The sequence below is a fragment of the Arvicanthis niloticus genome, chromosome 27 (assembly GCF_011762505.2).
Source record: "Arvicanthis niloticus isolate mArvNil1 chromosome 27, mArvNil1.pat.X, whole genome shotgun sequence".
NCBI classification, from domain to species: domain Eukaryota; kingdom Metazoa; phylum Chordata; class Mammalia; order Rodentia; family Muridae; genus Arvicanthis; species Arvicanthis niloticus.
The window spans coordinates 17,798,869-17,822,983 of NC_133435.1; the positions used below are offsets into that span (position 1 = coordinate 17,798,869).

Consider the following 24,115-nt stretch of genomic DNA (forward strand, 5'->3'; position numbering starts at 1 on the left):
TAATCCACACTAAACATCACTGTCTTGTAAAACTATGCCTTTGGGCATTTTCTTTCCCTCTCTTCCTTTTTGTAGAAGCCAAACCCTGTTTGTACCTGAACAGACTCTGGGTTTACTGAGAAGAATGAGACCTGTACTTGGTTCCTATGTCTGAGATAAGTTTCCATTCTTCCTCAAGCACTTGCCTCATGGTCAAGAGACTTTGCTACTCCCACAGTAGCTCAAGTATTTTGAAATGAATGTCTGGGAAAACTGACCCCTGCTCAGTCTTATCTTTCCTGAGAGTCAGTGGAGGCATGAGAAAAAAAACCCCAAAGCAACAATGAAGCCACCCTTTGATTTTATTTATATATATTTGGTGATGACATTTGTTGTTGCTAAGATTCATACTGCTCTTTCCAACCACTGGAAAGATGGTAGCTCATATCTGGCACTCTGGAGATCTTCAAAATCGCTGTCATTTTACCTGCTTTTATTTGTTGGGAATGGGGTGATGGTTGTTTTTTTCTAGTTTGTGAATCATTGTCATCTGCCCTTGGTGTGTATTCAGTTTTACTTTGTAGCCCAAACTGCCTCCAAACTTGCAGTAACTCTGCCTCAGCCTCATGAGTACTGAGATATAGATATTAGCCACTAAACGTGTCTTCACCTTCATGTTTAAGTCACATATCTGCAACTCAGCTCTGGTCAGCTGCTACAAGTAACTGGCAGTCACTCTCACCCTACACATTTTCATTCCAGATAATGTACTCTCACTCAGAAATTCCATTAGTGTCTCTCCTTTGGCAGTTTCTTACTTTTCTATACTATATATCCTACTCTCATCTCTCTGCACACCTGTACTGATGAGCACACTCTAACAGCTAGTTCACTAACCTTCATTGCTGGTTCCACAGCTACATCATTTCTGGTTTACTATGTTGATTGATGAATGTTTTTCAAATATCCCACTCCATTTTATGTCCTAGTGATGTATAAGTCAATGCTATATCTTAGAAAATGTATGTTTGGGGGGCTAGATTTTGTTATTGTATTCCTTTAAAAATGCTAGGCACTAGTCAAGCACCTTGGATTTAGTTTAGTCTTTCTCTGGCTTGCCTTTAAGTTTTTGCAGTTTGTTCAGGACAGTACTAATTACTTCTACCAACACAACAGCCTTCTGAAGACTCTAGAGACACCTGCTAAAAATGAGGTTTTTCTATTTTGGTTGGATGGAAAAACTCTTTTCAGCTTCATCTGAGTTTCAGCAATTACTCAATGTATCCCTTTTTTGAGAATTTCTTCCTGGTCTAAGTTAAACTGCCTTACATGTGCAAGTAGAGGAAACCAGTGCAAATACCAAGTTCCTCTTCACCTGTTTGCCTTCCAAATCCTAGCTACTTATTCAGTAACATTTTGCTATAATTCAGTTCATGTTAAAACCAATGAACAAAACAAACCTTAGAAAATCTAGAATTTTATTTTGCTGCTTCTGTTTTAAACTGTTGTAAAGAGATCCTTGTTTCTAACGTGAGCTACTTTACACAGCACCTAAAATCTCACTAAAGTGAGCTAACATGTGAATGTGCAACAAACTGCTTGCTCTATGAATATTATCTTCTATAAAGCATGTAGTTACTTACCAAAGGTTACAAAGCTAGAGACTCTCTCATCATTTCACTCACAGAATGTCTAGTTCTTAGTTTTCTGTCAACAGCTTTTCATTAGTTAAGTTCAATGTCATGTAGTTGTGCAAGTTTTAAACATTCTTGGTATAGGTATTTGTATACAGTGTTAGAAATTATACTATTTAGAAGCCATTCTTAAAGCACATCTTTATATTAGATCAGAATTACACTGACTTTGAAAATTGTTTACTATATCAGACTATATACATACATATATATAGTCAATAAAATGATCAATCTCTATAAAATGTATTTTTATAACCAACACTAATACTTCTACTTAAGATGCTGCAGAAATGGCTCAGAGATTAAAAGTACATACTGCTCTTGCAGAGAACCTGAGTTCCGTTCCCAGCACTCAGACTGGATGGCTCACAATGGCCTATAACTCCAGGTCTAGAGGGGTCTGAGGCCAATGAACTCTAAAAACACCTGAACTCACATACAACTAACTATCTCATAGGACTACCCCAGCTCCACATAAATATATGCATAAATAAAACATCCTTACACTTAAAAAATTAGTTTTAGAGCCAGTGTGGACCAATATATTTGTGATCTCATCTCACACTAGTCTGAGGCCCCACTGGGTCCTTGAGATTTCACACTTGCTACAGCCCTTACACTGGCTGGCCAGTGAATCCCCGGAATTTTCCTGTTTCTACCTTCCTAGGACTGAGATTACAAGGGCTTGCCATTCAAGTCCTCATGCCTGTGTGATAAAATACCTTTTCAAGGGAGCCATCACCCCTGCACTTCCATATGAGCATTTTTATATTTTGTATTTTGTATTGTGTCATTTTTTTTCTCCAACATTTCAAATTGTCTGCTACTAAACACTTCACTGGGCTCAACAGCCCTTTGGCACAAGCTATTCTCTTGGAAGAACATTCATGCCCCTGTTCAAATGACACTTCCGGTTTTATTACTGACTCTTCTGTGTAAAACATTGACACTCTGACATTTCTTTTTCCAATAATTTTTTAAGATGTTAAAAAATTCTTATCCTATCCTGTAGAAAGCCTCACCAATAACTTTCAATATGCTGCCATAACATAACTATCCCTTTTCTTAATGTAAGTTTGAGAATTCTTTTAACTCATACTGGCCTCATTACCTACATCTTATTACCATTTACTAACATTTGCATTTTCTAAATCACATTTATTATAACAACAATTAAAACTCCCTTGGACTACATAGAAAATGGCTTGTGATTATTCCTTTACATCCACAACCCAATAAAGCTCTAGAAAGTATAAAGACTCACTGTACCTTTTGACCTCATTGTTAATTCTGTTCTTTCTTTTCATTCCCAAACCAAACAATAATTTCTAGTAGCATTTCTTCATTTTGGGTAATGCTTCTTTAAAAAAAATGTTAAATGAATAAAGATATTCGAGTGGAAGATTATCAGACACGCAGCATGAAGGTAAAAAGGCTGTTTGTTAAGCAACTGCTTAATAGGACATAGGTTCAGAACTCCCAACAGATCTTAATATCCAAAAGAAATGTCTAGAGGGCAGATAGCAATTACATTGGTTTTAAATAAATGCCATGCCTTTCAAATTTCTAATAGAAAGTAATGAGCTTAATGTAGTTATCCTGTTAATTCTGAACAAGTGGTCAGACAACTGTTTTCTTCCACTCTTCCTCAAATTTTTGGATCATACTCAGGGAATATCTATTTTAGGAACTGCTCTGGAAGGCCCTATGTTTTATGCAAGGAACTGCTATTTTCCCAGATGAATAGAATATCCATTCTACAGATCCAAGTTTCCATGACAATAAAAACAAAACAGTCATCAGCACCAACACGGTACTTGATGGAAAATGCAGCTGCAGCTCGAACAGTCCAGTCTTTATCCTGCTCCTCTGTAAGCAAAGGCGTTGTATTTCCCCAGGGCAACCCAACCATTCCGTAGCAGTCCCTACCCAGACCCAAAAGGCAACAGCTGAGTGTGTTTACCACCTCCAATCTGAAAGTCATCCGCCTTTCTCAAACTCATGTAAATACATGGAAAGGGTCAGCATTTTGCTACTGGTATGGTTAACTGTAAACTAGGAAAGCTTACAGTGGGCTTGAGGATTTTAGCTTTAGCCAAATAATATTTTAGCTTATATGATTATGAAGAAAAATTTTGGCAAAGAAGAACATTTACGGTAAGCAAAAAGTTAGGTAAAATTCATTCAGATTATGGAAAGACAGTGCCCCCTTGTGTCTTGAAAGTTCTTCCTCAACTAAATGTTATATTACTTAGAGTTCTAAGCTTTGGCTTTTAAAAAAATTTTGTTTTTAAAATCTCATATAAAACCAAACTTATAAAGCCTTTGATTAACATTTTTTAAAAAATGTATAAGTGCAAAAAGGAAAAGGGGGCATGGGATAGGGGTTTTCTAAGGGGGGGAATGGGGAAAGGGGATGGCATCTGAAGTGTAAATAAAATATCCAATAAAAAATGGAAAAAAAGAGAAAAAAAATCTCATATAAATTAAGAGAATTTGATAATTATAATTTATTCTAACTTAAAATGTAAATTTATTATAAATACAGTGGCTTTTAAGTATGTGATTTTAATAAGAGCTCTCTATAATATAAGGAAAATATTATATAATAAATTTACAGATCATTAGTTAATTTTATTTAAGCTTCACATAATATTGAAACACAGTGACAAAGCTTTAGAAATTAAAAGAGAAACCTGTGATCATCAGCTACACACTCCTTTGGTACTGCCATATCTTCATGACACTAGTTACTGATTATCCTCACTGTACTATATAAAAGTTCTGTACTTTATTTATGTGAAAAATAGTTCATAATAAATGGAGAATATAAATGTAAGAGGTATCCATAATTAATATATCATTTTTGAGTTACAAATAGTTTTAAAATCTACAACTTGAGGACAACTTCCCAGAGCACTGAAAGTGCATTGGAGCACAGCATCAAAGTAGGTCACTGAGGCACAAGGATTACTTTGTACCGGGGAAGGATGCACACCTTTAATCCTAGCATTTATGAAGATGTAACAGGAATTCAGTTTGAAGCCAGCCTGGTGTGACCCTGACACAATCATTTTATGTTTAAAGTATAAATTCTTGAAATAATTTATCTGTTTAAAAGTAGAAACTCTCAAAAAACCTCCATATGAAAACCCTAATCTCTTGCTAGCAAGACTCAGGCACCGCACCCTGATAAAGCAGTCTGCTTCTTTAAGTGTATTTTCTTCCCTCTAGCAAGGCAGCTCTAGCCATCCCTTTGAATTTCTGATCTCTAGATGCCTACATGTTAGTCTGATACACATTAGTAAACTTTTATTTCTTTAGATATTCTGCCTTTAGTCAGCTACTTATAAGGCTCTAGCAGGAGAATCTAATGTAGGTGAAGAGTTTTTATTCCTCATTCATGAACACATAATTGTTTTTACTAAATTTGTTACTTATTTTTTGGTGGTACACACACACACGCACGAGCATGCATATAGAAGCCAAAATTCATGGCAGGTATCTTCCCTTGTTGCCTTCTTTCTATCTTATTTAGATAAGGTCACACAGTGAAGTCTGGAGGTCACCAACTTAGCTAGTGAGTACTGAAGATTTTCCTATTCCTACCTCTACCCTACACAGGAGTGCTGAGGTAACCTCCACATGCCACTACACCAAGATTTTCTCTGAGTCCTCTGGAGCTGCACTCAGATATCATTATTTCTAGGCAAGCTCTTTATTTCTCCAGCTCCCAACATCAGTCTTAAATTCTCGTTCAAAGATTCCCTATTCAGATTCTAAACAATCTTTTTGGTTGCTATTTTGATTTTGTAAAGTCCTACACTTAACAAAAAAGTTACAAGGAAGTAAGCTTTTCTTTCTGTACCATTTTAAAAGTCAGCTGTAGACAATCATTCTACTGTCTTCAAACACCTTCAGTGTGTATTGTACAACAGACTAAAATGATCTAACTAACCTTTATATATTTATATTTAGTTTAACTCTCAGATATTGCTTGAATGGTCTTGTAATAACCCTTTAGGAAACAGTAGTATCATGTACCATCTTAGGCTCCCTTATATTTCTTAACTGCTGTATCCTTGCTGTCACAGGATAAATCATCTCTCAATTTGTCAAAGCTTTCCTCCAGAGTAGCTCAGTCTATGCATATTTGGAGGTGCATCTCAGGTGACATGACTTGTTGCATTTATTCTGTGAGATGGGAAGTGAATCTGAATTATCAACAGTCAGTGTATCAAGATAGTATCCACCAGTGCTAACCAACTGCAAAACCACCTGTGTAACTGCAACTTTTACGTACTTCATTGGAAGGTAAGAATTCTATTTTTCATAAGGCTTTGAATTTATAGCAACGTGCCTTAGCTATTTTATACAGGGGCTTATAAATCTATAGATACTGTTCTGTATTTTGCCTTTCAAAGTATATCAGGTTAGTGGCTTCCCAGGCCCAAGAAGCTGTCGTCATTCTTTGAGCACATCCCTTTCTTCACAAAAAAAAATGTACCTTACTTATTTTTTACTCTTCTGCCATGGCCCCAGACTTAGCTATTTCTGAGGAGTGGTGGTTCCTTTAGATAGAGAATGGTATGTAGATGCCAAAATCTAGACAAAGAATGGTGCCAGGGTTCTGCTGCTTTGAGACTCCCTGAGCGGACAGTGGGTGACACCGGATATATATACATCCTCACATGCCCCATTTATAGCTATATTGTGTTCTTTACTATGTATTTTGAAATACAAATTCAAACTAATATCTCCATCTAACACTTTCTAGTTTCCATTCTTCCATATTCATAATTTTCTTCTTCAAAATTAGATACCAATCATCAATCTGTAATATAGTTTAATTATTTGATCAACCTCCTTGTATATAGCCAATTGCTAGTTGCTACTTGGAGCTCAATGATTTTCAGCTAGTCTGGCTAGCCAGCTTGTTCTGAGAATCTCTAGCCTTCATTTTCTAAGATTATAAATACAGGTAAGGTGCCATGCCCCGCATTTATGTGGATTCTGGAATCTGAATCCTGGTCCTTATAGGTAAGACCTTTAACGGTTGAGCATCTCCCCAAGCCCTCTTTTATCTTTCTGATCTTGAGAAAGTACAGCATTTTCTGTGGCCATAGTAAAACAAACAAACAAACAATCAAAGCCAAACAAACAAAGAATAAACAAAACTGAAACCAAAGCCTAAACACAACCTAAACTTTGTTTAACAATAGTGATAAAGACAGTAAATATTCTAAAGACATCTAAAATAATGCAATATGTTTACCAGCAAAGATCTCAGGGGTGGAAAATGTGGGGTTGATAGTTTAAGCACCTTAAAGGTGTGTGTGACTTAAATTATTTAGGCAGAGGTAGAAAAAATTTTAGAGAGAAGAGGGTTTTTGGTTTTTGTTTTGTTCTTAAAGCTTATCATAAAAACCTTTCTAATAGAGCTAACCACAGCTGGATAGTTCCCTTAAGAGAGAAAAGCCACCTCTGAGCACAGCGCAGATAGAGACATAAAGCTACAGAGAAAAACAAAAGAAAATATTGGACTTGGAGTCAGAAGTCACAAAATTACAACTGGAGAAATCACACAGAATGGAGAGTTATGATGTAAACTGTTCAATCCTGAGTAAACTCATTATCTAAGCCTCAGATACCTCAACTGTAAAATGAAAAGAATTAAGTCTGTATCACTGAACTGTATGAACTTATTATAGGTAAGACTTAGCCTAATATCTGGCCTAAAAATGACGACTGTATCCTATTATAGCTATGTAGCACTGGACGTCTTCATCTATGCAGGCAAACCCTTATCCATGATGTTCCTTTTGGATCCCCAGTCCTTGGCATACTGCACATCATGTATAAATATTTATTGAATAAAAGATTAAAAATACCATAGGATTACTAGATGCTGAGCCTTTTAAAAAATCTTTAAAAAAACTTTTAAAAACTTTTTAAAAACTTCTAAATGTTGATAATGATTTTCATAATCTCTGGTGATTGCCTTTTGGGTTTATGTAAAAAGTGTACCTGTTGATAAGCCTAGTAACAATTTACCTTCATCTAGTTGGCAAAACAAAACAAACAAACAAAAACCATGGCACAATACATATAACAGCAGAGGATAAAAGCACCATGAAAGTATGCCAATGTGTTCTGTTTAGGGTTGTTTAATTTCTTTAAAAGTATTTGAAAATGCAAAAACTGGTAGACAAAGACTTCCCGAGATACTTCATAAAAAAAGGCAGACACAAGGCAAAGATAAGAAGAAAAGAGACTTGGAGAAAATGTTGCATGAATATGTTAGACCAATCAAGCAGGTACAGAAGAGACTGAACAGGACCCATGAGTGCCAGGATTCAGAAAAGACAGCACTGTATCTCTGTTCAATGTGTTATAAGGTAGAATTCACTGCATATGTTACACACTGGGTACTTCCCAAACCTAAAACCTACAGAGAAAATAATGAATAATTTCATGCATATATATTAAAAAAACCTTAAAAAAGCCTCCTTAATTTGAACCAAGCAATGTAATTATTAGAAATTATTAGGAAGCAATCAAGTTAAGACAGATAAAACTTTATACACAAAATAGTCAATATTAAATTGCTAATAAATAAGTTAAATGCCACATAGTAAGTGAGAAAGCAGAACTGTATCTGAACAATGGGTTACCTTGGAAAGTTTTTCAATTAATACTCACGGATGATGCTTGCTCCCTAATTGCCTTAACTTCTGACTGAGTCCCAACAACAAACATTTACTTCTCACAGTTCTGAAAGGTGGAAAGCTCAAGTTCTAGATATTGAAGATCTGTTAGCTAGAGGGTTGTTTCCAGGTTCACTGGTGATTGTTTTTTAACTGAAAAGGAACAAGGAAGCTTCTTCCTGGGCCTATTTTATAAGGACCACAGGCAGCTCATGGTTAGCTCCTTTCCTGAAGGCCTCTACTTATAAAAAATCTTCACACATATAGGTCTTCAACATATAAATTTTAAGGAACATATTCAATCTATTAAAATATTAAGTGAAAAAAACATTACAGGATCCAGTTTATGAAAAAGCACAGAAAGCAGAAAGACTAAGAAAAAGAAAAACACTATGTAAATTAACCCTCCAGATCCAGATGCTCTTCTATTCTCTATGGACAACAAGCGATCCTCACAGCATACTCCACATGCTCTCGGCTTAGAAGCTACTCTCTCAATGTTTGTACCCCTAGCTGAAGCACGGAAGCATGTTTTGTTATCTTGCTTTGCACTAACTGCATTTTCACACTCATTGCACTAATTGTATAATTATAAAACTACAGGAAACAAAGTAAGGAAATACAAATGTGAAAAGGTACCTATGACTATCAAAACTATGCTGAGTAGGTCAAGAACTTAATTCACAAATGGCTAGACAAATGCAATAATCAGGAGAAAGGCTGTGATAAAAGCAAATGACGGCCCACAAGGGTTTAGGTTTTACTGCGCCTTTATAGACTATGTTTCTTACTTGGCCTGTAATTATAAGTTGCCACTGTGGCTTTTCGATAGTACAATAGACACAGATTAATCAAGGTAAATGAGAACTCAAACAATCCCATACATTAAACACATATATAGCATAAGGATCCTAACCATTTTAAAGGGTCAAATGTATTGACACTGTTAAATAGTAACCAACCTAATTATTAAAAAACTACAAAATAACTCCTTACTTTTTTTTCTCTAACTCAGTCCTTATTCTCAAAAAGCCCCTGTACTTTCTACATGTCTGGAGCAGAGCATCCCAGGTCCTTACATGTGAAACGATACAGAATCTGTCATGGAACGTCTGTTTTACTTCAGGCTTACTCACTCACTTAGCACAAGGTCCTTTCACACTAGAGCAGATGTAAGGCACACTAATATTCCCTTTCATGGATATTTTACTTTATGTTTATTTCTCATCATTGGATACTTGTTTGACCATTTGACTAATTGTGAATACTAATTTTATTACAATCATGAAGAATGCTAAGAATATCAGACTATGAAAGTTTATTTTGAGCCCTGTTTTTAACTCATGAGTACAGAAGTACAACCGGTGGATAATATGGCAATTTTGTTCAACTTTTGGAGGAATTAACTGCTTTTAGTTAAAGGACAGGCTATTTGCTGCATTTCTGTGGTGATGTAATTTCTACTATGCAAGACCTTCTACTAGGTCCTGGCACCAATACCACGTAGGGACATCAAAAGACTCAAGTGCTTTATAATAAAATCCAGCACATCGTTTACATGGAATTGACCTGTACCTGCTTATATTTAAATAATAATTTCTAGACTCCTTAAAATACATGACTGCTATACTGTTTATCAATTTTTGTGTTGTTACTTTTTTCTGAGTATTTTTAAACCTACAGTTAAATAAATAAAAAGATGTAGCACCTGCAGAAATGTTCTGTGAATGTGACTGTTGGCTGTAATTTGACAATGGGTGAGTAAAGTATGCAGTTTCCATTTGGCTTATTGTAACTTACCATTTCTACAGTAAAGATTATTGAGGTACCCAATTAAAACAAATTAAAAACATGCTTTTGGATGCCATCACCTTATTTTTGTCAGTGTGTCTCAAAGTCTTTTAAGTAGTTGTCTTCTAAATATTAGAACAAGTGTATATTCTCTATAAATACAGACCAAAACTATAATCTAATAGTTTCTTTTTAAGTTTTTTAATAGTAATTACTCATGTGAGTAAAATATATCATAATTATTATATCTACCTTCCATTCTTTCTCACACTCTTTACAGTTTTTAAAATTTTTTCTTTATAATTTTGTTTTGAGACAAGGTCTCACACTATGTAGCTCTGGCTATACTGAAACTGACTATGTAGACCAAGTTGTCTTTGAATTTAGAGATCCACCTACCTCTGCTTGTTTGTCTATTAGCCCAATAATTAGGCTTTTTCTAATTGTACCTCAAATTGCCTAGCCCTTTATCCCAAGTCTGTAAGTCAAATCTCTGGCAGGAAGTAATTTCTAAAAGAAACTGATGCCCTTATCCTACAACTTCTGATACAAAATGCAAATCAGACCTAGTCAACAAGGAGGCTCTAGTGCAGAGCAGCAGCATAGCTGAGTCTGCACTCGACTCCCAGGCAACCCTGCTGCCTTCTGAAGGCTTTTGGAGGTAAGACAGGAAAATTAGAAAACAGAAGGCTCATTCCAAATTAAGGAAATACTCTTGCTGAATCTGATTTATAGAGAGCCAGTCCTGAATACAGAGAAACGATGTTAGGATAAACAAGAAAAGCAGTGCTTTTCAGATAATATTGGTCTCACTTCTGACATACATATATAGCAAAGTCCAATCGATCTTGTGAAATGGTTCATAACACTGATGCTAACAAGTAAAAAGAAAATTTAAAAGTTGTAAATTCTCTTTCTCTATCTGTGTTATCTCTGATAAGAGGGCTACCAAACAGAGTGCTGACCAAGGCCAGGCAAGGAAAAGGGAAGAAAAATTCTAACAGGTGGCAGTGTCTTTAAGTCAGAGCTGCCTCATCACAGAACACGTTAGTCACAGGGGAAATGGTACCTCAGGATTATAAGCTCTGCCAATAAAAAAAATGGACAAAGAAAACTTCCATGGGATTTTGAACATCTTTTTCAAAACAATAAAAGCCTGAGTATCAAACTTTTATAACAGTGGGGAAAAAAATCTCAGCATTCAAGTCATATAGTCTTTGTAAATTAAAACATATGAAACAGCAAGATGGCCCAGGGGATAAGAACATTTGCTGTGAAAGAATATTGACTTGAGTTTGGTACCTGGAACCCATGTGAAGGAAGGAGAGAACAGACTACATGAAGTTGTTCTCTGGGCACATGTAGGCATACACACATTTACAAATAATTTTTAAAAAGTATTTAGACCATTTATTGATGAGAACACACTAGGGCTTGCATTATAGAATGGACTATAAAATGAAAGACATGAATGCTAAAATCATGTCTGAAAATGTCACTGCTTCTTTGAGGGCCAGTTCTCTATTTCATTCTTATATATCATTGAGTCACTATACTGGAACCATGAGTGTCCCAGGAACTTAAACTGAACCTTTAAACACAGTAGTGACTTGGGAGCTACAGTTTAATAACACTATGGAAGAAGATTAACTTTGTACAAGAGGTTCTAATACAAAATCAGCAGGGCGTGTAGGCATACATCTGAAATCCTAGCACTTAGGAAGCTGAAGCATAAAGATTAATGGGCTTAAGATTCTGTCTCCAAAAACCAACGTTATCAATCACTGATTGAATAGATAACTTGCTTAAAGCACACAAAAGCCTACAACATTGAAAAAAGAAAGCATATGCTCACATATTTACATAGCAACACATACATAACACCAAGATTTAATTTATATAGATAGTATAGAACTGCCTATGATTAATGAATAATGTCAGTTCCACACTTCACCTAAGTTTACAGTTTCTTAGCAGAAGATCATATCCACAATTCTTTCCCTCTGACCTAAACTCTTTTGTTAAATGTTAGCCCTAAACCTAAATGTTAGCTCTCAGCACTCCTAACAGCCTAGTAATTAATACCTGGTTACATTTATTGTTTCTGGAGTTGCTTTCGGTCTTCTTATTCTTATTAGATCAATTAGAATGACTCTCATAGAGATACAGAAATAACCAAGGAGGCAACAGTTAGCAATTCTGATCCACTACTTTTAATAAAACCAATAAGCTTTGTTATAATTTATAAAATATCATTGCCAAAAACAGACGCTTTTTAAAGACCTACAAATGCACATCATCGTAGGAAGATCTTAACTAAAGAACATCAGAAAAGACACTGATTCTTCTGTTTCCAGTCCTGAAACAATCCAACATAAAAGGGAAGAAAATCCACTTTAGACTCAAAAGAAAGTGTCATAAGCTTATGTAAACCTGACTTAAAAATGCATGCACTAAATACACAAGAATAATCTTCTTTCAAAGCATTTTACAAAAAGATTACACAAAATCCAAGCTTTTCTTAGTTTTTTAAAAAAATCTTCCATTTCTTTTTAATATTTTGTTTCTTTAAAGAAAAATCTCCTTTTTCCAATTATAGAGAGGAAATAAAAAGAAATGCAACTCTTTTATGTAAAGTAAATCCATCTGGATGTTCGCTCCGTCCCATACTAGAAACCTGTGATCCCCAACCAGAATGAGTTATAGTAAAGCTGCAGGCAAAATTGTCTCCATACAGCACAATCCATTATCCCTGTCAAGTTAATGTTCCATGTTGAGCCATATGGCACGGGTACACATTCAACAAAGGAAATTCCTTAAACTTGTTATAATCAGCACTTGCAGTCATCCAAAAAACTGACATAAACAGCTTTATTGTGTTTAGCACATTTCAGTTAATATCCATGACAAAAACAGGAAACAGTACAGGAAAAGGAGGAGGAATGCAGGGAGCAGTATTATTTAAAAAATCAACACACACACACACACACACACACACACACACACACCCTCAAACTGTGCATTTTATAATTAGGCTTTTGTCATTGTTGCTGTTAGCCTAAGCAAGTGATTTTCAATTACAGTCAGCACACCAATCTCTCCAGAGTGATCTACTGAGACAGACTTAAGAGGAAAAAAAAATTAATGATAGCAATTTTCCATTGTATGAGCAAAACTAAACCTTGAAATTTTAGTGCAATCTGATTCAAATAAATCAGTTCTGGCAAAATAACAAAACTCTAAATTCTTATATTTGTTTTCTTTCTATAGTTTCATAATTGCTAAAATGTAACTGATCTTTATTAAGAAAAAAGAAACCAACGTAATTTAAATAAAGTATCTTTATATGCATTAAGAGCAGGTCACAGAAAATCAAGGGCTCCCACAAGCCTTTGGTACTCGGCACAGCCCAGCACAACAACTCCAGTCAAGGTATAAGTAGAGCAGAACTTCATTTCGGCCCCCGCAGTGACAACAATAAAACGCTGAGAAAACACACTATCAAATACTGAACTCAGCATCAATTTCTGTTAATTACAGCCTTGTCAGCAACGTGATTATTCAAACAGCTCATGCAAATGTTAATGAGGCCTTATTTGCATATTTATTTTTCCTTTGTTGAAATGTCATTGATTATTACATTCTACTATGATGAATGTGGCTGATGATGTGCTCTGATATGTAATTAGTCATTAGGTAGAATGAATAGATCAATTATGAAGAAGGACTAAGATTAAGAAATATCAAACAAGACCGCCCAATGTAACTATAGAATCTTTTTTTAAAAGGACCTAATAAATAATTTCTTGACATTTAAACTGCAACATCAGTAGTTTTCAATAAATAAAGCACTACTTTTGTGAGGTTAAATGAAGGCTTAAAAATACATCAGTACTTTGATAATCCAATTACGATCACAGAAACCATCTCTAGAAAAAAAAAAAAAGAAAGCCACCTAGAATGTAGTTGTCAGGAAAACAAGCAGCAAAGGAGAGTTGAATCTGCTTTAAGCTCACACAATTCAGAAATATATAAAGTGTATCTTAATCTAGTGTGAGAAAGAGACAGAAATCTGTTAAGAGAGAAGCATATAACATTCTAGAGAGGGGGCAAGAACCTGATGGAGAATTGCTACTCACAAAACAAGGGTAGCAAAAAACAAAGTCCTTTACATCCTTACTTGTGCTCAGAGGAAAGGATTATTTAGTTCCTGAAACAGTTTGCTGTAGCCAGTACTTGCTATTCGCAGTTGGAAAAAAAAAAAAAAAAAAAAACCCACATTACTGCAGACCAGATGGGAACATTCCACATGACCAAACCAATCAATCACCTCGGTGGGGCGCAGGTGCAACACAGCCGTGTAGCAACACACCATTTCACAGTCTATCGGGCACAAACACATGGCCACCAATCAATGGCACCCTGAGGACCTCAGAGGGGGCAGACTCTCTAGAGTCTTACTGGTCCATGCCTGATGACTTCATAATCACACATCATTTCATTCACTAGAGGATACAAACTAGCATTCTAATAACCTTCTACTGAAAATGGTCATGTTGTGCATATTAATACAGTGCTGTTTAGAGTGAAGCAACTGACTTTACACGGCAGGCTAAGCAAGGCATGCAGAGCTGAAGCAACCTGAAGCTAGAAACATCTTCCTATTTAAAGATGGCTATTTTGTTCAGGGTGAGATCAACAGCACCATGATTCATTCTGCCACATTAAAGTTGGCATGCAAGGCTGGTATCGTACACTTGGAGAGATAAAGGACAAAGGAGAATGAAAATAAAAGGGTAGCTGGTAATTCTGTATTAGGAATAAAAAGGCTCTGTACCCTTCTAAAAACTATCTAACAAAATAAAAATAAAGATACATGAGAAGAAATAAACCTGTGTTATGATGGGTTGTTTGCCTCTTATGGTCCTAGTGTTTGAGGGCTGACTCTGCATAGTTGATAATTACATAACAAGATAAATAGGTTAATTTGCAGCAAACACTGCTCTAACTCTACAAGCTCAGAGTATCTTGGTTCGTACGCACAGAGCTCCTGTTCGTTCCTTTTAATCGGTCTTGCTGGCAGAGATATCTGGGTTAAGTAAATCCTCTGGATAACCTAATCAGACGACCTAATTTTAAAAGAAAAGCAAGAAAATACATATTTCATCCTAAAAAAAAAAAAAAATCAAACAAACCAGTTCAAATCCTTGGTAAAACAAGGCTGGGCATATATCTGCTCTTAAACAGCAGATCTCTTTGGTAAGTCAGGGGGCAGTTTAGAACTGCCCAGGTCCTTAGAACCCATTAGGAACATCAATTACCATAGACAGGGTTCACATACACATGTAGCAGAGTCTAAGCCGACCTTGGGACAACCCCAAAAGCTGATTTTTATCTAATATCACACATATTTTTTTCTCTTGTAAAAGCAGCCTATAGAAAACAAAATTAATTTATATTTCATATTTGGATTCTAAATACACATGGATTTACTTTCTTATAGATATAAATACCATATTTTATCCACATAAGGCTAGCAAGGGGAATTCTGATTTGTGTTTGTTAGCAGCAGGCAGTACGGATGGTCACTCAGTGGTTCTTTTCATGAGGAGGTAAATGAATGCCATTCCTTCAGCTAAACCTAAGTATGAGTAAGGCACATAGAATTGAAATACAATGGTAGAATATGTGCTCGTATTTAATACCCAACAACAAATGAAATAAGTAATATAGAGCTTAAGTCATATTGTTTCACAAATACAGGAACAATATCATTTGAAGTGATACATTATTATTTTCAAATAACAAAACAACAACAACAAAAAATCTACAAATAAGTTTCTGAAACGATTTACACAGAAATTTGCTTTTCATACAATACTGTGTTACAGCTACTGCAACAAAACAAAAGATGCTGTAGATTACTATACTGATTTAACAGAAGAGGAAAAACAACAACAAAAAGAATGGTCACTGGTCTTGTACAAGCCAACAGGAACAATTCAACAGTGTTTATAGCTATGACTGTAGCATGTCTTACTGACCACCAAGATAAACTTTAAAAATCTGCCTATTAATGGTGTTTCAGGAAGTGAAGTATAAAACTGAATTTTCCATTGTTTAGCTGGCATGAATACAAAAAGCTATTCAAAGGCAACATCACAGAACAGCTCTGGAGCCAGGCAGAACTCCAGCTCAGTGACATTAACTTTGTGACTTCTCAACCAATCTCCTAAGTTTTCTAGGCTTTGATTTCTTGATTTGAAAGACACATCTCATGGCGGGCGGTGGTGGTGCACACCTTTAATCCCAGCACTTGGGAGGCAGAGGCAGGCGGATTTCTGAGTTCAAGGCCAGCCTGGTCTACAGAGTGAGTTCTAGGACAGCCAGGGCTACACAGAGAAACCCTGTCTCAAAAACAAAACAAAAACAAAAACAAAGAAAGACACATCTCGGGCACCTGAAGATTATATGCTTGAGACATAGCTGGCAATGTGCATAATCAGTAAGAACTGTATTTTTTCACATAATTTAATATTATAAAAACATTCTAATCCAAAGTACTCAAATTAGAACATTTTCTAATGCTCTTGATTGATAAGCATTATTGATCTCAACTATTACTTTAAAAAAATCAGTTCTACATATGAAAACTGATGGCTCTCTTATGGAAAGAATTAAATGCAGGTATTGCTCAATGCACTCCTCAACTATACCTTAGAAAACCAGAATTAATAAAATTCAACAAAAAGAGTTTGTTTCTCTTCTGTTTGGAAAGATTTTTTTTCCTTTCCTTTTTCTATAGTTGTACAAAGTTTAAGAAAAAGTCATTTTGTACATGATCTACAGACACTTCTCTAGACTCCACAAACAAACCAAATGATCAATAAAACAAGTCAGCTGTCCTGTGTACTATAAACTAGACACAGACTAGTTGAACAGTGATATCATCATCTGGAAACCAGAGCTTCTCAACCATTTTAGCTGAGGCAGCACTTGTGGTCATGTAATACATTCATCCAAGTTGAGCCTTTCATCTGTTACGGCATTTTACCCTACAGAGGTGAGAATGTAAGAAAAAGACAGTCATGTGTTTACTTAGGTACAACACATTGCAAGTCAATCGAAAGAAAGATTTTCTTAAATTAAACTTTAAATTTAAACCAGCTATGTTTGCTTTGCAACAAAGAAATAAAGAAAAGCTGCATAACTAAGTTGACCTACTGACAGAGTTTTGTGGAGAAGAGCTTCATCATGGGCAAAACGGACAGCTGTGGTAAGAACACTGCTGAATCTAGAAGCAAGATGAAAGATGTAGATTTGCAACTAGTGTTCACAATTACCCAATGAACTCTGGTGAATTATGTGGCTCTTTCCTCTAAACCTCAGTCTATTCAACTGTGAGATTTAAGATGGAATGGGAAGGAAGTAATAATCAGTTAGGAAATGTCTCTCTCCTAAGTGCTAGCCCATGCTGAGCACTGGATACGCCCTCTCATCACATGGACCTCAAGAAAACAGGCCAGAGCTGCCATCTCATTTCAGAGAGTTAAAGCATAGGTCCCAAGGAGACATTTCTCCAAACTAAAAGGGAACGTGGGCAGCACGCACATGAAACGCTGCCCAGCATGATTAGTCCTGAGGGAATGCACATCAGTATTTCAGGGAGGTCTTCACTTACTATGATATCTAAAATTAAAGATGAATTTTGAAAAAAATTAAAAACCAAATTGAATTTGGAGAAGTCTGGCAGTTCCTCATCTGATTCAGTAGAGGTGACCTAGGTATAGTCATGAGGTATACAATAATGAGTCAGAAAAAAGGGATTTAAGTGACATCGTAATGTCATAAGGAAATGTGATAGTTGTGTGCTTAATGAGATATTGGTGTAGCATACCTCCTGTGCTGCCATGGTATAAAGTCAGAGCACGTACAATTAGGAAAAGCCCATTATATGCAACAATAAGAATGAACAAAATGATGTTACTGCTTGTTTACTTTTTACTATAATTTTCTTTTGAGGTCGGGATCTCATTTTGTTGACCAATCTGGTCTTAGATTCCTTAGCTCAAAAGATTCTCATCCTTTGCCTCCCAAGTGCTATGAGCTCACGTGTGGTAAATGCCTCTACATTTGAGAGTACCCCTTATACTTGTATTTTTACAGTGCACTGCTTTAAACTGGCAGAAGCCTTATTCATCTTCCATTTATCACATCTTTTGAGTACATCAAGAAGCCACACTGTTTGATTAACTAACACCCGTGTAAGCATATGCTATGTTTGTATATAAGAACATATTTCTCAGAATAAATTTCATTTAAAATGATACACAATTATATATATATAAGAAAATTGAAAACACATCCACAAAAGTGTACAACACACAGGTAACAACCCGTAAGAAGGTAATACAAAACAAACTTTAATTAAATGATGGGTAGATAAATAAAATGTTGTATATTCATACAAGGGAATGTAGTCATAAACCCTGAAAGTATGCTAAGTTAAAAGAGCTAATCCAAAACCATTTCATTTATGATTTATTATATGCAATGTCCAAAATAAACAAATCCATGGGAGAGAAAAACTAGCTGTTGCCAGGAGCTGAATGACATGGAAAATCAGCTCTAATAGGAATGAAGTGTCTTCAGGAATAGGGTATGCAGTGTTCTGAAACCAGACAGAGGAAATGGTTATGAAAGTCTGAAGATATTAAAAACCATTCAACTGGGTACTTAAAAAGGATAAATTTTATTATGGTGTATCGTATCTCTATAAAATTATTATTCAAACTACTGAAGCAGAGAAATGTAGTGGCAGTTACAACAGAAAACTAAGAACAAGAAAATACAATAAACTCTCTGAGTTTTAAAGGTTTAAGAAATAACACTTTTATAGAGCCATCAAATTTATTGACTAAAGGTAAAGCACCTTACAGGGGTCAGGGCAGTGACAGTTCTTAAAAAAGAAATGCTACTTCTTTTCCCCTCACTCAAGTAAAAAAAGTAAAGTGGGCTAAATGTGGCTTTGATGCTAATCCAATAACTTAATGAAACTACCTATTTCTTTTCACCTGAATAACAGGTAAATAACAAACTGCATGCTTATAGGTATCTACTATTAATATGAACGAAAATGTACTAAGAACCTGCATCTGAAGCTGACTCAAAAGCAATGAAAATACACTTGGTTGAAGACAACCAAGTGAGTTGTGCACAATTCAACACAAGTTCAGAGTCCCCCACTTCATCAACCTCATCATCCCAGAACACAATGCAGCTTGATCTATGAATATTACATCCTTTTAAAAAGAGAACACTACCTACTAAATGACATTAGTAAGCTCATTTAATTGCTCTGATTTCAGTTAGAGAACTTGATGTTAAGGAAAAGTACTTAATTTCAAAATCCTCAAACAAGCAAGCAAAAAATTTGTCAGGTCAAATGGTATGGTAGCCCAGACTTAAATCAACTCATTTAGGAAGCTGAGGCAAGAGGACACAACAGTTAAATGAGGCCAGCTTGTGCAATACAAAGAAATCCTAGCTCAAACATTTTTAAAAATTAAAACAAAGGATAAAGCAATCCTAACACATGGCTCTCTGGGGGGGAGAGGGAGGGAAGGTAACACTGATCAAAACAGAATCTTCTATGCCAATCAATTCATCTCCTCAGATACGGTGAATAATACACGAGACACATCTCTCCATCAGCACTCTGCCTCTAGGATGTTTTCTGCAGCTGTTCTTACTCTTTCACTCCATGAGATCACTAAATAAGCAGAAAACTGACCTTACTTCTAATTACACTCCTGTGTTTACTCACTCACCAAAACACAAACGCTCCTCAAACTCAACAGGGGATTGCAACGTGCTTAAACCACTGTTGGAAGCCTTAGTAAGACAATCTTAAGGAGATCAAGTCTAAGGAAATATTTATATTTTATTTCAAGCATTAAATTATGATGGCATTTCTGTAAGGGGTACTCTCTCTTATAGGCTGTATTTAATTGTTTAAATTCTGGATGACCAAAAACTATTAACATTGAAAATGTTCATTAATCACTGCTTTCTCCCCAAAGTTTATTAGAATTTGCACATTTGAGGTATTTTATAAATGTTTAATAAGTGCATGGATGAAAACCTGAAAAAAGAGAGAAGGGTAGGAAAGAATGTATTTATTGTTTTGATTTGTTTTCATTTAAAAAAAAAGGCTCTATACATTGCCCAAGTCACCCATGGTGGCCTTATCAAAAGAAACTTCCAGTAAACATAAACAAAGATGTACTATAGATTCATTTGTGGCCTGTTGGACTGACAGTGGAATGAGACAGACGATTCGGTAACAGATCAAGACTGGGAGATGCTACCTGGTTTAAGGTATATTAACAAATAAGACAGAATCTAACCAGGAAACTGGCATTATCAGAGACAAATTTAACTTCCAGAAACTGAGCTTTTTCTAGTGTATCAATAAAGGAGAAAGGTAGTTTGGAGTTTTAGGGTTTTTTTTTTTTTTTTTTAATTAAATGAACAATATTCTCCAATAACATGGAGTTAGCGTATGCTATACTAGATACTAAGTGAAAACTCAAAGGTCTTTAAATACACCTGAAAATGGGCAGAGATGAATTACATATTTACTTTTAAGGGTGTAAGTATGAGAAAAGAGGAAGCATTTTTTGCTTGTTTATTTGAGACAGGGTTTTATATAGCTCAGCCTGGCCTCAAACTGAAACTTTCTACACAGCTGAGGATGACCTCAAACTTCTGATCTTTCTGCCACAGCTTCCCAAGTGCATGGATTACGGGAATGTGCCACTATGAACAGTTTATATAATGCTGAAAACTCAGCCAGTGTAGCCATTTCTCTGGCCCTTCTTGTTGGTTTTTTTTTTTGTTGTTGTTGTTGTTGTTGTTGTTGTTGTTTTGTTTTGTTTTTTTATAAAGCATCTTTGAAAAGCAGGTATCACACTAAAGCAAAACCAATAGAAACTATTCAGGACCTTCTTTTAGAAATCAGAGTAGGAACAAACAACAAATACAACAAATCTAAAAAATTTAAATCAAAGTCAATGGAATTATTAGTTGCTTTAATATATTTTCCCCAGTTTGGTCTTGTTTATATGAAGCAAGTGATCATAGGCCAGTTTATATCTATAGCACATTATAGATATACACAACATTTAAATAAAGTGCTACAAAATAAAAATTTAAACTGTATTATGCAGGTAAATATTTTTAAGTATAGAATATTCTATATTTATCAGAAATACCACAAGTATTCAATTCTTCACTGAAGAGAGACAACTACTTGCTTTCTAGAAATTATTTTGAATTAAAAAGTAATAGAATAAAATTTAGCCTACCATCAGGGCTGATCAGAAACTCACTGTTAGCCAGTATGCTGTTTGGGGTTTAAAAGCTACCATATAATAATTTTATGTTTTCATGAATCCTGTACTCATCATCACTGCTGGTTGACCCAGTGAAGTAACACAGTATTAATTCATTTGCTGTTTTTTTTAACTTCACTTGATATATCTCATCTTTATGAATCCAGGAAAATAATACTTACAAAAAGACTGAAAACTTTTGAGCCTCTGTGACTTCTGAGCTATCCTACTGGAGAAAGAACAGAGCCTCAGATCACACTTCTCAAGTTTCCTGCATACCAAGGCCCCTGATCCTAGGCTTGCAAGCATGCTCTCCCAGTGAAATCTATATGACCATTTTATCCCATTTTCTCATCCAGATGATAGTTCTTCCTGGTAAGGCAATGCTTAGCCATCACAAAACATAAAATCATGAAGGTGTGGCCAAATAAAGAAAAAATAGTTCCAAGAGTTAGGATTTGTCTTTGGTAAAAATATCAACACAATGAAGACATTATTGGTGGGAAGCCAGCACAGGAAACATCTTTCCTGGGATGAAGCTGCTTGTGCCTTCATTTTTATCAAGGAAATAAAATCTGTCACCTGCCAATACTCAGGAAGCTAAGGAACACCATGGAAATCTGATCTACTTCATGAAAAAGTCTTAGTAATTCAGCTCAGAAATCTGTCAGGCAACCCAGAATGCTAGGAAAACCAACATAACCAAAGATACCCTACAATGCTAGTTTCCAAATCATGCCACACACATACCCCTCACTCTCAGACCACTTTCAGTATTATTTATAGGTATACTTATTAATATATATTTTCTTAATATTTTTTAACTCAAGTCACTGAAAATAAAAATGTCAAGCCTGGATGGAATAAAGTAGAAGCAGAAACAGAGACAAAGCATGTGAAAACGTTCAATAAAACTTGATGGAAAAGAATCTTTCCTGCTGGAAATAAGAGTGTTCTGCTCTATACTCTTGAGTTTAATGACTAGTTCTCTTCCTGTTAATGGAAGACTCCAGATCAAGTCAGTGGTGTGGTAATGTTTCATTACCAGCAAGTAGGGAGGGATTATCTATCTAATCAGAAAAAGGGAGAGGTTAAAGAATACTAATAAGGACCTTTACCACAGGACTCAAAAGGTTACATAGCTCTGTTTCCAGATCCTAAATTTTAATAAAGTACCCAGTAGTGGTTCCGGCTTCAAAATAAAGTTCATTCATAAAAATTATAACTACATACTTGCTACTGCAAAAGCCTCCGGCTTTTCTAAACTCAAGAATTCCCCTACTGGGCTTCAGCTTGCTGGTAAAGCACTTGCCTGGCATGCTTGAAAACCTGGGTTCCACCCTTAATACCCCTAACCAAGCATACATTCATTTCATTTAATTAATTGTCTTAGTCACTGTTCTATTGCTATGAGGAGAAACCATGATGAAGGTAACTCTTACAAAAGAAAGCATTTAATGGGGTTTGGCTTACAGTTTCAGAGGATTAGTCCATCATCATGGCAGGGAGCATGGCAAGAGTATGGCACCACTCAAGGTGCTGGAGCAGTAACTGAGAGCTGTATTCTGAACAGTGGGCAGAAAAAATGGGCCTGGCAGGGGCTTTTGAAACCTCAAAGTGCATCCTCACTGACACTTCCTCCAACAAAGCCACAGCTACACCAACACGGGTTCATTTTCTTTTTAAGGGTGGGAGGGTTAGGATATCTCACAACCCATACTAATCTCAAACTACCAGCAATCCTCATGCTTCAGCCTCCTGAGTACAAGCATTACTACCTGTCTCCATTAAAACATTCTTAAAAGCCATTTTTAGTTACTCTGCCCTCCTTAATTTATACAACAATATTGCTTTTGTAAATCTTGAATTTCTTCCAAATAACTGTTTTATGTAAAAATTAATCCCTTTAAATCATTTTTTCATGGCTCATAAACATACCCTCAAACCTTAGTTTTAACCAGGCTTAGTTTATAACCAGATGATTTAAGAGGCCTACTAAATATACACTTTTTTGTAAAACTTACATTATTTTTATTTAATTTATTTCTTTCAGATTTTCCAAAGGCTCTAATATAAATGAAAAACAGGAAATACAATGCAAAAGTTAACTAGATCTTCTGGTGCTCCGATCTGAAAAGAGAAAATAGAACAGCAGACAAGGTGCATTTGAAGGTTATGGACCCTGCAGACAGCTGAGTTCTAATTCCTTATTCACAATTCAACACTTACTGAGACAAGTCTGCCAGTTGTGTTCCTAAGTTCATTACTTTACAGACAAAAGAAAAATGAAGTAGTGCCTTATGAGCTTCTTACACTGTCTGACACACAGGCATAAACTAGTTATCATACCATCATTATCATGGCAAGCACGTGGAGGAGACAAACAATAGCATTGAAACCATAGAAAAGACTAAATGAACTTATTAAGTTCTAATTCAAAATATTAGTAACTCATACTTAGTTACCTGAAATATTTTTGTGATACTATAATATTGTGAGTATTATAAATGAATTTCAGAATGTAATAAATTTGTATTTAGCTACCAGA

At 35.5% G+C, this 24,115-nt stretch overlaps 1 protein-coding gene and 1 long non-coding RNA gene across 10 annotated transcripts in view; both read right to left on the reverse strand.

Moving 5' to 3' along the window:
- The window catches only part of Tcf12 (transcription factor 12), a 271,626-nt gene that overhangs the window by 115,016 nt on the left and 132,495 nt on the right, over window positions 1-24,115 (reverse strand). The gene's annotated exons all lie outside the window — the stretch shown is intronic.
- LOC143439745 (uncharacterized) lies at window positions 18,574-22,858 on the reverse strand. Its single transcript, XR_013107786.1, has 2 exons — window positions 21,750-22,858; window positions 18,574-18,842 (listed from the first exon to the last, which is right to left on the reverse strand). It is a non-coding gene; the product is annotated as an uncharacterized LOC143439745 (long non-coding RNA).